We start from the raw sequence: 12,419 nt of genomic DNA, 5'->3' as shown, positions 1-12,419 counted from the left end.
CTGGTAAAAACCCATTTCACAGATCTTCAGAAATTCCTTCCTGAAAGATAATAGAAAATAAGGCTTGGAAGTAATTTTGGGGATCATTTAATCCAACCCCAGTCCAGTGCAGGAATCCACTACTACAGCACTCCCAACAAATAAATATCCAGCTTCTGTTTAAATGTCTCTAGTGAAGAAGAATCCACCACCTCTTGAACAGCTCTTCCCATTAGGAAATTTTTCCTAATATCCAACTAAAATCTATTTCCTTGACTATTACATCCATTGATTATTTTCCTGTTTTCTGGAACAGTTCTGAATTCTGGCCCATCTTCTACATGACAGCCCTCATGGAGGAGAAAATAGAGACAGTCCTCATGTCTCCCTGCAATCTTCTTTACCCCACACCAAACCCACCCAACACCTCAAACCAATCTTTGTAAATTTTTCCTTCCAAGAATTTGCTTCCAGAAGATAATCCGAGTTCTGCATTTTTGCAGAGTATTTGTTCAGTTTGTTTCACTTAACCCACTGATAGTTCATAAAAAATGATGAGTGTGTCATCTAAAGAAGGCAAAAAAGGGTACAGACTTGCATCTTATCTGCACAGGTTGTATCAATGCAAAGTTATGAATTAATTATTATCATTTAAATTAGAAAGCGGGAGAGCTATGGACCTTCAGATGTTCTGTGAGAGCTCTCTCATTCCTTTTCCACAAAGCTTGACCACTAAACAACCAAGATATGATAGGCCTAGAACAGTTGTTGTGGAAATATTTCACAATCAGCATTCACTCATTATTTGAGGGCTGGAATAACATCCAGAGCCATCATTTCTCAGAAAATTTCCAATATGTGTCTCTTTCTCAATCTCTAGACAAAATCATTTGTAGAATTTTCTCCAGATATTCTCTATCAATTTGTTTTTGTTGATTATTTGTTTGCTTTCCACCAATCATACCCTCACGTGCTTTGTTGTTGTTCAGTCATTAAGCTGTGTCCGACTCTTCGTGACCCCATGAACCATATTGCGCCAGGCCTTCCTGTCCTTCACTGCCTCCCTGAGTTTGCTCAGTTTCATGCTCATTGCTTCAGTGATGCTATCTAACCATCTCATCCTCTGCCATCCCCTTCTCCTTTTGCCTTCAATCTTTCCCAGCATCAGGGTCTTTTCCAAAGCGTCCTCTCGTCGCATTAGGTGACCAAAGTATCTGAGCTTGAGCTTCATTATCAATCCTTCCAATGAGCAGCCAGGGGTGATTTCCTTTAAGATTGACTGGTTTGACCTCCTAGCAGTCCAGGGGATTTAAGAGTCTTCTCCAGCACCACAGTTCAAAGGCATCAATTCTTCAGTGCTCAGCCTTCTTTATGGTCCAGCTCTCACAGCCATACATTACTACTGGGAAAACCAGAGCTTTGATTATGCAGATCTTTGTCAGCAAGGTGATGTCTCTGCTTTTTAATATGCTATCTAGGTTTGCCATAGCTTTCCTCCCAAGGAGCAAGCGTCTTTTAATTTCATGGCTGCAGTCTCCATCTGCGGTGATCTTGGAGCCCAAATAAATGAAGTCTGTTACTGCTTCCATTTCTACCCCTTCTATTTGCCAGGAATTGATGGGTCCAGATGCCATGATCTTAGTTTTTTTAATGTTGAGTTTCAAGCCAGCTTTTGTACTCTCCTCTTTCACCCTCATCTAGTTCTTCTTCACTTTCTGCCATTAGGGTGGTATCATCTGCATATCTGAGGTTGTTGATGTTTCTCCCTGGAATCTTAATTCCAGCTTGTGATTCTTCCAACCTGGCATTTCTCATGATGTACTCTGCATATAAGTTAAATAAGCAGGGTGACAGTATACAGCCTTGTCATACTCCTTTTCCTATTTTGAACCAATCGGTTGTTCCGTGACCGGTTCTAACTGTTGCTTCTTGGCCCGCATACAGATTTCTCAGGAGATAGGTAAGGTAGTCTGGTACCCCCATCTCTTTAAGAATTTGCCACAGTTTGTTGTGATCCACACAATCGAAGGCTTTTGCATAGTCAATGAAGCAGTAGATGTTTTTCTGGAACTCTCATGCTTTCTCCATGATCCAGCAAATGTTGGCAATTTGATCTCTAGTTCCTCTGCCTCTTCGAAACCCAGCTTGTAAATCTGGTAGTTCTTGGTTCACATACTGCTGAAGCCTAGCTTGTAGGATTTTGAGCATAACCTTGCTAGCATGTGAAATGAGCACAATTGTGTGATAGTTTGAGCATTCTTTGGCATTGCCCTTCTTTGGAATTGGAACGTAAACTGTCCTTTTCCAATCCCGTGGCCACTGTTGCGTTTTCCAAACTTGCTGGCATATTGACTGCAGCACTTTAACCGCATCATCTTTTAGTATTTTAAATAACTCAGCTGGAATACTGTCATCTCCTCACGTGCTAGATCTGGAGTATTGTGGAGAATGCAAAACGGTTAAAAAGCTGCCAGAACAGAGGCTACTACTGCAGTGACAGCAACAACCCTTGATAAAAGAGAAAGAAACCAGGGTACTCTCTCTGCTAATCGTAGATCCTCTCATTAGAAAATTATGAGATGATTTCTATTTCTTTTGAGAGAAACAATGCTACCAATTACTCTGCCCCCAAAGCAGGAGGGAGATCAAGAGGCTGTTTCTGCACATACAGAAATAGCTGAACTTCTCTGGCCTTGGAAATGAAGTAGGGTCAATCCTAGTTAATATATGGATGGGAAATCTCCAGGGAACCCCAGGGTTGTAAGCTAGACTGAGAAGGAAACCACTTCCGTATTGCTGCCAAGAAAACTTCATGGACATGTCCGTAAGTCACCAGGAGTCAGTCTTGACTTGAAGGAGACTTCCTTTGTAATTGTAGTGCATGATGGATTATGATATCAGAGCACTGTGTAAGGCGGTGTTGAGAGCATATCAATTTGCAATTCTACCTTGGATACTGCACCATACAAGGACACAAGAACCTTCCTCTTAGATTTTGCAAAAAATCCATCATCCCAGAGTGGCTGGTTGGAAGACTTCACAAACAGAGCAAGATGGCCTGGTCCCATTTGTCCATGACAGCTGGCATATCTGAGCACAGGGAATGCTGCTAGCGGTTGTATTTTACCAGTTCCCTGTCTGTCCTCCCCATTCTCAATCTAATCCTTTTAAAAGCCATTTCTCCAAGTAGCCATCTTGACATTCATAAGTATTATTTATCTAGCTTGCCATTCCATATTAATGTTAACATTTACCCAAGTCTGGTCTTTCAGGCATGATGACATTAAACACAAAAACAGTTTTAGCAGTTTTAGCAATTGGGGGGAGGGTCCCCCTTTCTTTTCCCCTTTTTCCAGGACACAAAATTGCTTGCTTTTTAAAAGTTCAGTTGAAATAATACAGTAGCAGTAATAAAAAGGCAGACCAGTATGTCATTAAAAGAGAGAGGGAAAAAATGGTAATTTGAGTTCTAGACTCTGTACTTACCTTTTACATTAGATATCACATTGTTAGGCATTCTGACATGCACCTACTCAGTCATAATGGAAATGTCTTGGGCAATTATGAAGATGAGAACAATTTAGGAGTGAGGACCAGACAGTTCATTCTTAAACTCTGTTATTAAGCTACAGAATGGAATATCGTCAAAGACTGCCAAACTTGCACACATTTATGCGGAACAAAGACCTGTTGAATGGAACTAAGAGCTAAGTTCAGAATAAAAATCCATGACTGCACTGAGCCATTGAATTCAATGGGACTCCTGTCCCCATAGATCAGAGATGAGGAACCTATGGTACATCAGATGCTGTAGATGCAACCACCAGCATTCCTCATTATTGACCAACATCATCCCTTCTTGAAACCTGCGCTGTCTTAACAGAGAGGCACATTTCACATGCAAATTACAATAGAATCGTAGAAATATGGTTGCAATCCTGAATTAACTGATATGAAAGTTAACTTCATTTTTTTAAAACATCAACAGGAGGTTCCATAATTCACAGATAGAGTACATGCTTGGCAGAAAGTATGATCAATGAGAAGTCCTACCTGGAATGCAGGAAAGCCACAACCAGCCTGTGTAGACCAGGATGTGCAATCTAGGAACTCAAATTTACATTGCATGCAATCCTCCAAAGCTTTGGACAGGTTCATGTCCTAACTTTGCCTTAAAATTTAATGTAATAAATAAGAGGAATGAATTACTACATGGAGTAATTAAATTCACTGTTACAAATTCAAATACAGATTTAAATTGTTGGGTTTTGATTTGTTTTGTTGATCCTGGCCTCACCTACCTGAAGAAGTATGTCAGTCAAAGGCCAAGTGGATCTCAGACTAAAAACAAAGCTCCTTCATTTTAGATAAAGTTACTAAGAGTTAGTAAGACCTAACTCTTACTTTTACACACTTGTAAAAAAGGGTATGCTGGTCTATGGCTGTAGTAAAGATTTGATTTGATTTGATTTGATAACAAAGGAAATTCTTGAGTATATGTGTGACATTCAAGGTTGGGGTCAGCTGGAATAGTTCTAAGTTCTTCCCTCCAATAAGTTCAGAATATTGATATTGATAGTAAAAACCACAACAGTTGGACAAGGATTCCCTATTCAGCAAATTTCCAAATTTGAGGCTGTCTGGAGAAAAATCAGACTGTCTCTGGAGAAGCTCTATTAGGAGATGAAGGTTATAAACCCTCCTGGCATTTTCCGAAGAGGGGAGAGTTAGGCAAAAGGGAGGAAGAAGGAACAGAATGCATTTTTATTCCCTATATTTCCAGATCATTTTGGAACCTGCCAGGAAAAGACAGCTCCACATTCAGGTTTTAGCTGAAGATCTAGATCATGTTATTATTTGCATTCTCTTGCCCTCATAAAATACAGCAAGCTTCCAAATGACAATATGTTTTTAACCAATGTGTATGGCCTCCGAAGAATTTTCTATTATAATACCCATTTCCTAGCTTGCAAAGTTTCTGAATTATTCTCCTTTTGACCTTAAGACTGAGCAAAGTCCCTCAGCCAGTTTTGATTTATGAGAGAAGTGAAGACAAGGAAAATCAAAAACAATTTCCACTCCCGCAAATACCGAATTTCTTACCCAATATAGAATTAGCAAGTTGCTGTGGAGATAAAAGACACTTTTGGACCTGGGAAATGCATCACTTTTAGTGCTCCTGAGGTTGATCTAATTCACACTGTTGAAAGAGCTTTTGTAATAGTAGAAGGTTTTCGGCTGAGAAGTGTCAAAGCACAGCAAATGAATCCTGTTGCTTTAAGGTTGGTATTAAATTTGTAGATGATTGCAGTCTGCTTTTCAGTCAGATCTGATCTTGACTGAAAGCTTTTTCCTGGATATGAGTATGGTAAATTGTACCCCAACGGATCATTTTAAGGACCTATTGTTGGTTATTAATTTCTGGTGATATGACTGAGGACACGGTTCATATTCATGCACAGTCTTCCTGTTAGTGTTCTGCCCCTCCTTTGGATCATTGATCCACCCCACAAAAACCTCTTTGAAACACAGGCTTTTAAGGTGGTGTTGTACTGAATGCTAAACTAGAACTCAGAAAATCCAGTTTTAAATCCTCATCTAACTATGAATTTCATTGGGAGAACCTCTTTTATATCCTGGTATATATTCCTGTTTGAAGAAAGTGTTATGTTAATGTGTTGCTGAATCTATGGCCCTGCTTGTGTGACTCATTTAGCTTGGTCATGGAGCAGGGAGATTCAGGATGTCATGTAAATGCTCTATCTTGTATAAACAGCCTGTAGCTAATTGAGACAAGTCTTGTTTGGGGCTAAAGTATCTCCCCTGTCAACTAAGTCCTTTCCATGTGGCTTGCAAACTATTTAGTGGGGAAATCTGTTGATTCCTTTAACTCCCAAAATGAAGATGGTATCCTAGAGAGGCCCAGTAAAAATAGGCCCTCTCTAGGAACACTTGTCTCCTTCTCCTTGGTACTTTTCACCCTATCTCAACACCCCCTGTACTGAAGATTGATAAGCCCCTCTCCCCAAATCTGTCTGTGGTGGCACTGTCCCCAACCCTGAAACTGAAAGCAAAAGAAAAAGGACAGTATACATGGCATGGGGCCACATTACTTGAGGGACTGCCTATCCCCAATGGTTTCTGCCCTTCCCACTAGATTTGCCATGGTGGACACGCTCCAGGTTCCCTTGGTGAAATAGGGTTGCCTTGTAGGGCCTCAGAAATGTGCCTTCTCTGTCATGGTGCCTGCCCTATGGAACAGCCTCTCCCTGGAGATACAGATGGCCCTGACTCTATTGGAGTCTTCTTTCTACCAGGAAAATAGTGAAGACCTAGTCCCCCCATCCCCCAGACACTGGGGCCGAGGTGTTAATGGGGGTGGCATAGTATGTTTGATCTATGCATGGGCATTTTATTGGGGCCTCAACATTGTCTTTTTTGCTTTAATGGTTTTGATAATTGTGTTGTTGTTTTTTAATTCTTGTTCACCAAAGTTTCTTTTGGTAGGTGGGGGGCCATATCCATTTGTTTAATAAATGGAAGAAAAACAGAAAGAAAGAGGAAATGTCGGTTTCCCAGCCTTCTTTGGGATAGCTGGAATGGCTGAAAATCTGCCCACTGCATAATATACCCAGTCCTCTTTGGTTCTTTCTTGTATACAGACCAAGTTGAGTTTATTGACTGGAAAAATTATGACTGAGTCACTCAGTTAATGTCTCTCCATAGTTTAGTCAGTAAAAGGGACAATTGGGAGCTGTCCTTGGTCCTGAATCATTGACTGATTCTGTCTTGTCCTATCTGGTCCAATCCAGTCCTGATCTGTCCAGATTTCAGTCTGCTGACCTAACTCTTACTCAGAAGAAACTCAGCTGAATCACTTCTGCTTCCTCAGCAGCATGGGATATGGTTTAATGCTAGTTAACTTTGTTGGGAAGGTGGAATACAACTTGAACTAATAGTAAACTAATACTCCAGTAGCACCAGGTAATTTTTTCTTTAAGTCAAACTGTATGACTCTTTCATTGCAGTTATTTTAAAGACATTCATAGGGGAAAAGAAGTTGAAGCATACCTTGGCTGATCCCTAAAAAAATAACTAAGCAGAACCAGACCTGGTTGATGCTTGGATGGGAGGCTATCAAGAAATCCCAGAAGTGTGGACTACCCTAGAAAATCAAAAAAAGAAAAAGAAAACAGATTTCAGAAGAAGGCAATAGCAAACTATTTCTATTTATTGTTGCCAAGAAAACAACATGGATATGTTCATATAATCACCAGGAGTTGAACTCAAGGGAGTCTTTTCCTTTTACTTTAAGGCACACCAATAAAAATAGCTTCTGTATTCATTAACAAACAACCATTGTGATATATAATTCCAATTCTGGGAGGCAGGGAGATACACTTTTAGAGGAAAAAAAGAGAATCCCTTACAGGCAGGAGTGATTATCACACATATATCATTTTATGATTAATATGACCTTTCCCTGGCCTTAAAAATATCATTGAATTAATGAGGAACACAGAGTCTAATGAATTGCATAAACAAATATACAAATAAAGGATTCCACCCATAGTATGATCCACAATGAAGTTTCAGGCATTTTCACCAGCCGCTTCTGTTTGCCTGATATTTATTTTATACTTCCCCACCACATTTGTTAATGCAAAGCCCAATTAGCATTTAAATAGAAATTAGGGTCTTATAAGTAGGCTCTTTCAATAAAGTAAGAGAAAAGTTTCCAAATTGTGTGATTTCATACTGGGTCATTCTTCTAATAAAACTATAATATTGCATTAAGGGTAAAATATTTCAGAACTATCATTAAAAACAGAACTGAAGAAAGGAAAGCTTGGTACAACCAATTATGTTTCATCTGAAGGAAAGAAATGTGACTGAGTTCATACACTGCCCTAAGCCAATTTTTTGTGGTTGTTTTGTTGTTTTCCAGGTTTTGCTGTCGGATAAACATTTTATGTAACCCCACTCATTGTGCAAAGCTATGGCTTACGTAGCATGTCATTCTAAGCCAACCAACTGTGGTTCTAGAATGAAGTTGTCCCATTCAGAACCAACTGATCACACTTTAGCTGTGCAGTGTTACTGTCAGAAAAACCCTAGCTATCTTCCACTCATGAATCAAACCATCTGGCATACATATAATGGCTACTATTGTTTCAATGTGAAGGACTAATATGCTCTACGCTCCATTCTTCAAACTGATGCTGGAGAAGGGCTGCAGAAAAGTGCATGGAAATATCAGTTTTGAATTTCTTTCAGCTCTGTTGGCTCAATTTTGTTCTCTTCTATTTTCCTGTATTTCTGTTGGAGCCAAGGAATATATTAAGAAGTCATTCTCGTGTCATTTTTCCTCTAGGACTACACTGATGTTGTAAATATATGCAATTGCAGCACATAAGAAAGAGAGCCGAATAGGAAAGCTTTCATATCCATAATAAGGCGATATGTCCTGACAACAAAGGAAAACTGCCAAACCAATCCCCAATGCCATCTGCTAGATTTTTTTTTTTTAATGGATTGGAAGTAAAGTTTGGATAGATGGAGGCTCAGCACAGTTTTATTGAAATATAAGACAGGGACAGTGAGTGCCTTAATGGCAAACCAAGAAGTGTTTCTCTTTTAGAATAAGGTAGGAGGGGAGTAGTTGGAACTTGAAAGGGATTGTAGTATTCCTGGAGCACTTCATTCACTCCATAAGTTAGGTTAACTGTTTTGGAATGTCATACAGTATAGTCAAGACAGAGCACATCGTTCAAGAAGATTTGATGAATTACCTTAGGTTCCTTTAGAAACAGCCTGCTGGAAGTGGAATCTGCCTATCTGGTTGGTTGGAATAGGCAATGGATGCTCTATGTTACCGCTGTAAAGATGGCTACCTCTAAGTGTTGATATTCAGGAGGGAACTTCAGACAATTCTCTTCCACCAGGCTCTTGGATTGTAACCTGTTGGGGTGGCTGCTACTATATTTTTTCAATCAAATTTATTAATGTTATTCTTTTATTGCAATTGTGTGTTTTATATCCATTAGACTTCTCCTGTGCCTTCAGGTTGTCCCTTAATAGGGAAGCGCTATTTCTTAAAGAGCTGGTTCATGAGTTTGGGTGCTCCAGGACTCATAGCTCCTGCTAAACTAGTAGGTGGAGTCTATGGCAGGGGGTGGGTAGGTTTGCCCAACCTCAACTGAGGCACCAGTTACAATCTTATCTGGGTTAGGAGGACCAGGCTGCAGTGACCCATGCCCTTGTCAGTATGAGATGGACTGCTATCTACATGGAACAGCCTTCTCATTGGCAGCAGGCTCCCTCCCTCCCTGACAACAACATTCTGGAAACCAATAAGACAAAACTCTTCCCTGGGGCTTCTCCCTAGGGCAGTGCTCCTCAACCTTGGCAGCTTGAAGATGTATGGACTTCAACTCCCAGAATTCCCCAGCCAGCATACTTGTCTGAGATGTTTCCTCAGGTTACACTTCTGCCCCAGACTCAGGTTTCTTTTATCTGCCTGTTGTCTTGATAGTGGCTCTTCCTCTTATCCCTCAACACCATTCCCTTGTCCCACTACAATACTTTAATAATAGTTGACAGGGAAGAAGTGATACAAGAAGCAGTAGAACTGTAGTACGAAATCACCAGAAGGTCAACAAACAAGGAGACACCCCAGGAACATCTGAATTTCACTCATGGCCCAGGCAAAAGAAAGCAACATTCTGTATATCCTTTCAAACAGTGTTAGAGTTGAAGACATGTTTTGTGGCCTCAGTGGAATAGGGGCTTCTCCATAGGTCACCAAAATTTGCACCATCTTTCACCCCCACCAAAGAAACAGTTGGATGGCTATTCTTTACGTTTGTCTTTTTCATTTTTTGCAACTTCAACTAGGCATTGGATACCACTACAAGCAGAGGCCAGCAAAAATGAAACAGAATAAATAACAAACTGAGCTAGATGAAGGAAAGTGCATGTGTCTTCATGCGTGTATAAATGTGTAGATTTTGTAGGCCATTCCAAAGGGAAGAAAAATGAAATACGCAGGAAGCTGTGCTAGCTGAAGTATAGCCAATAGCAATTATGCATGGGAGACTGAAACCCAGCCTGAGATGTCTCTTTTTTCTTGCCAGGGTAAAACTTTTTTATTACCCAACTCATTAACCTTTCCTTCAACACTAAAGGTATTCATTACCACTTTTTCTCTCCTTACAAGGTATGTTCAAGCCACATTACTCATGATCATACAGTTTCACAGCATGGGAAGCTCTAGCTAAGATTTTAGAAAAACTGCAGAGTGAAAGAAAAGTTGCTGATACTTAGTGTTGTCCTGATTGTTATTATCTTGGGGAAAGTTTTCAGCCCCCTGGGTGATGCTGGAAACTGCAATGGGCTTCTGAAGACTAACAACACACTAACCCTAGAGAAAAGACAACAGGATGGTGAGAAGAAGGAGAAGGAGAAGGAGAAGGAGAAGGAGAAGGAGAAGGAGAAGGAGAAGGAGAAGGAGAAGGAGAAGGAGAAGGAGAAGGAGAAGGAGAAGGAGAAGGAGAAGGAGAAGGAGAAGGAGAAGGAGAATAATTTGCTTTTTGTCCTTCAGCTTCTTTTCCAGGAGAAGGTACTACAGTGAGCTTCCTTTCACTCTGTGCAAAACCCTGTTCTCATCTTCAGTTCTATAAACTGATTCAGTGTAGAGAGGAGCTCTACTTTGCCCCACTTCCAGGCCAAAATAAGAACAGATCTCATACTGTTATGTCCATTTTCCCACATTCCTTAAGGGAGCTATTGAGCACCGTGCACTTATTGCTGCTTGACATTCCTTAATGGAGGGGATTAAGAATAGAGAATTGGATTAGAAGAGAAGACTTCAGTGTCAGTTCAGGCCTCAATAGATGCAAGTAGGCTTATAGGCCTTAGTAACACCATTTGTTTACTTCAAAAGTAAGAAGGATGAAGAAGGCAAAAGACGATGTCAACAGCCCAGCAGAGGTGTTGAAGGAAATGAGACATCTGAAAGAAGCAGAAGATAAATCCAAGAATTACATCAGGATGAATGGATTGCCTGAGTGAGAACACCAATTTTTAAAATTCTTTTATTATGTTTATTTTATCATTGGTCTTTTTCTTGTGTTTGGTCTTAATAAACTTAATAAATAAATCAACTTGAACTCGAGAACCCAAATCAACACTCAGAATCAGCATAATCAACAGTGTACTCTGATGCATAGAACTATATATGCCACTGATTGACATTTTTGGGGGGTTTTTTTGGACTGGTTAAGTAACGTACTTTATCAAGGAAGTACATCCACTTTTTGAAAGCATCTGCTATTTGAGCCTTTGTCCATGATCCCATGGTCCTGTTCAGCTGCTCTGAAAGCAAAAGGGCCATGGGAAGGGAGAATGGCAGGAGGGCACCTTGGCAACGTCCAACCACCTCCAAGTATAGAAGTCTTCTGCATCACAATGTCCATACATTGTAGTGAGGTGTGCTGCATTTCTGTTTGAAGTTTAGTTATTACTAGGTGTACTTTTATTCCAGTAGCATATGACTATTTTATGCACATATGTATCCTCTTTCTCTTTTTCTCCAAGATCATGTAGGGGGCCATCTACATTGGCTGTTAAGATAAACAATGTGTGCTCCCCATTGTAGTATTCCCTATTTCTGGACGCTATTGGAAAGTATAACCTGCCCTGGCTTAACTCAATAGGGATCACATCACCATTGTAAGGCTTTTTAGGAATCTCAGCAATTCCCCTTTCCTACCAGTCTTAATTAAGAGGCTGTCTTTCTAAATTAAAACAAGAGTTGGTTTTGCATCTTTGACAATTAATTTTATTTATTTTTTTACTTATTCCTCCAACTCCTTGGTTGTCTTTGAAGTTTAAATCGAGCACATACTCTTCAGGATGACAGTGGCCCCCATTCCAATTTTGTGGTCCGGAGCACTTCCAAACGATGCTGCTAAACTTCAGCAGCCCAATAGCCCATTTTCGATACACGGTTTTCAGAACTTTGCAAGGCTTAGCACCTCCGTTTTGCCTCTTCCCCCCAAATCTGAATAAAAAGAAAGCTAAAGGTGTTGGCTGCCCCCAGCCTATGACTTTACTACATCACTGGACATGCTCTCTTACAGACCAAGAAAAAAATGAATGGTTCATCCTCTCCATAACTGTCTCTTGTTTTCATGGGGAAAATGCAGTAAATCACTTTTCATCAACCTAACCCTAAACAGTTCCAGCTTCAAAGAGAAGTTGCAACTTGCCAGTGTCATTTAATGCCACACATTAGTCAATACATTTGAATAAACAGAGCTTGCATTTATTCCATTTAAAACTGATTAACTCTCAAAGAAACAGAGCACTTTCCCCATCACATCATAAGACAATCGTGCGAAAACTTGCTGTCATGATAGCTATCACCATAATGTATT

Source organism: Python bivittatus, unplaced genomic scaffold (assembly GCF_059951505.1).
Source record: "Python bivittatus isolate LINGU-HERP-01145 unplaced genomic scaffold, Pbiv_v1 ctg000530_np1212, whole genome shotgun sequence".
NCBI classification, from domain to species: Eukaryota; Metazoa; Chordata; class Lepidosauria; order Squamata; family Pythonidae; genus Python; species Python bivittatus.
The sequence above is the reverse complement of the archived record's forward strand: the minus strand, read 5'-3'. Positions refer to the sequence as shown.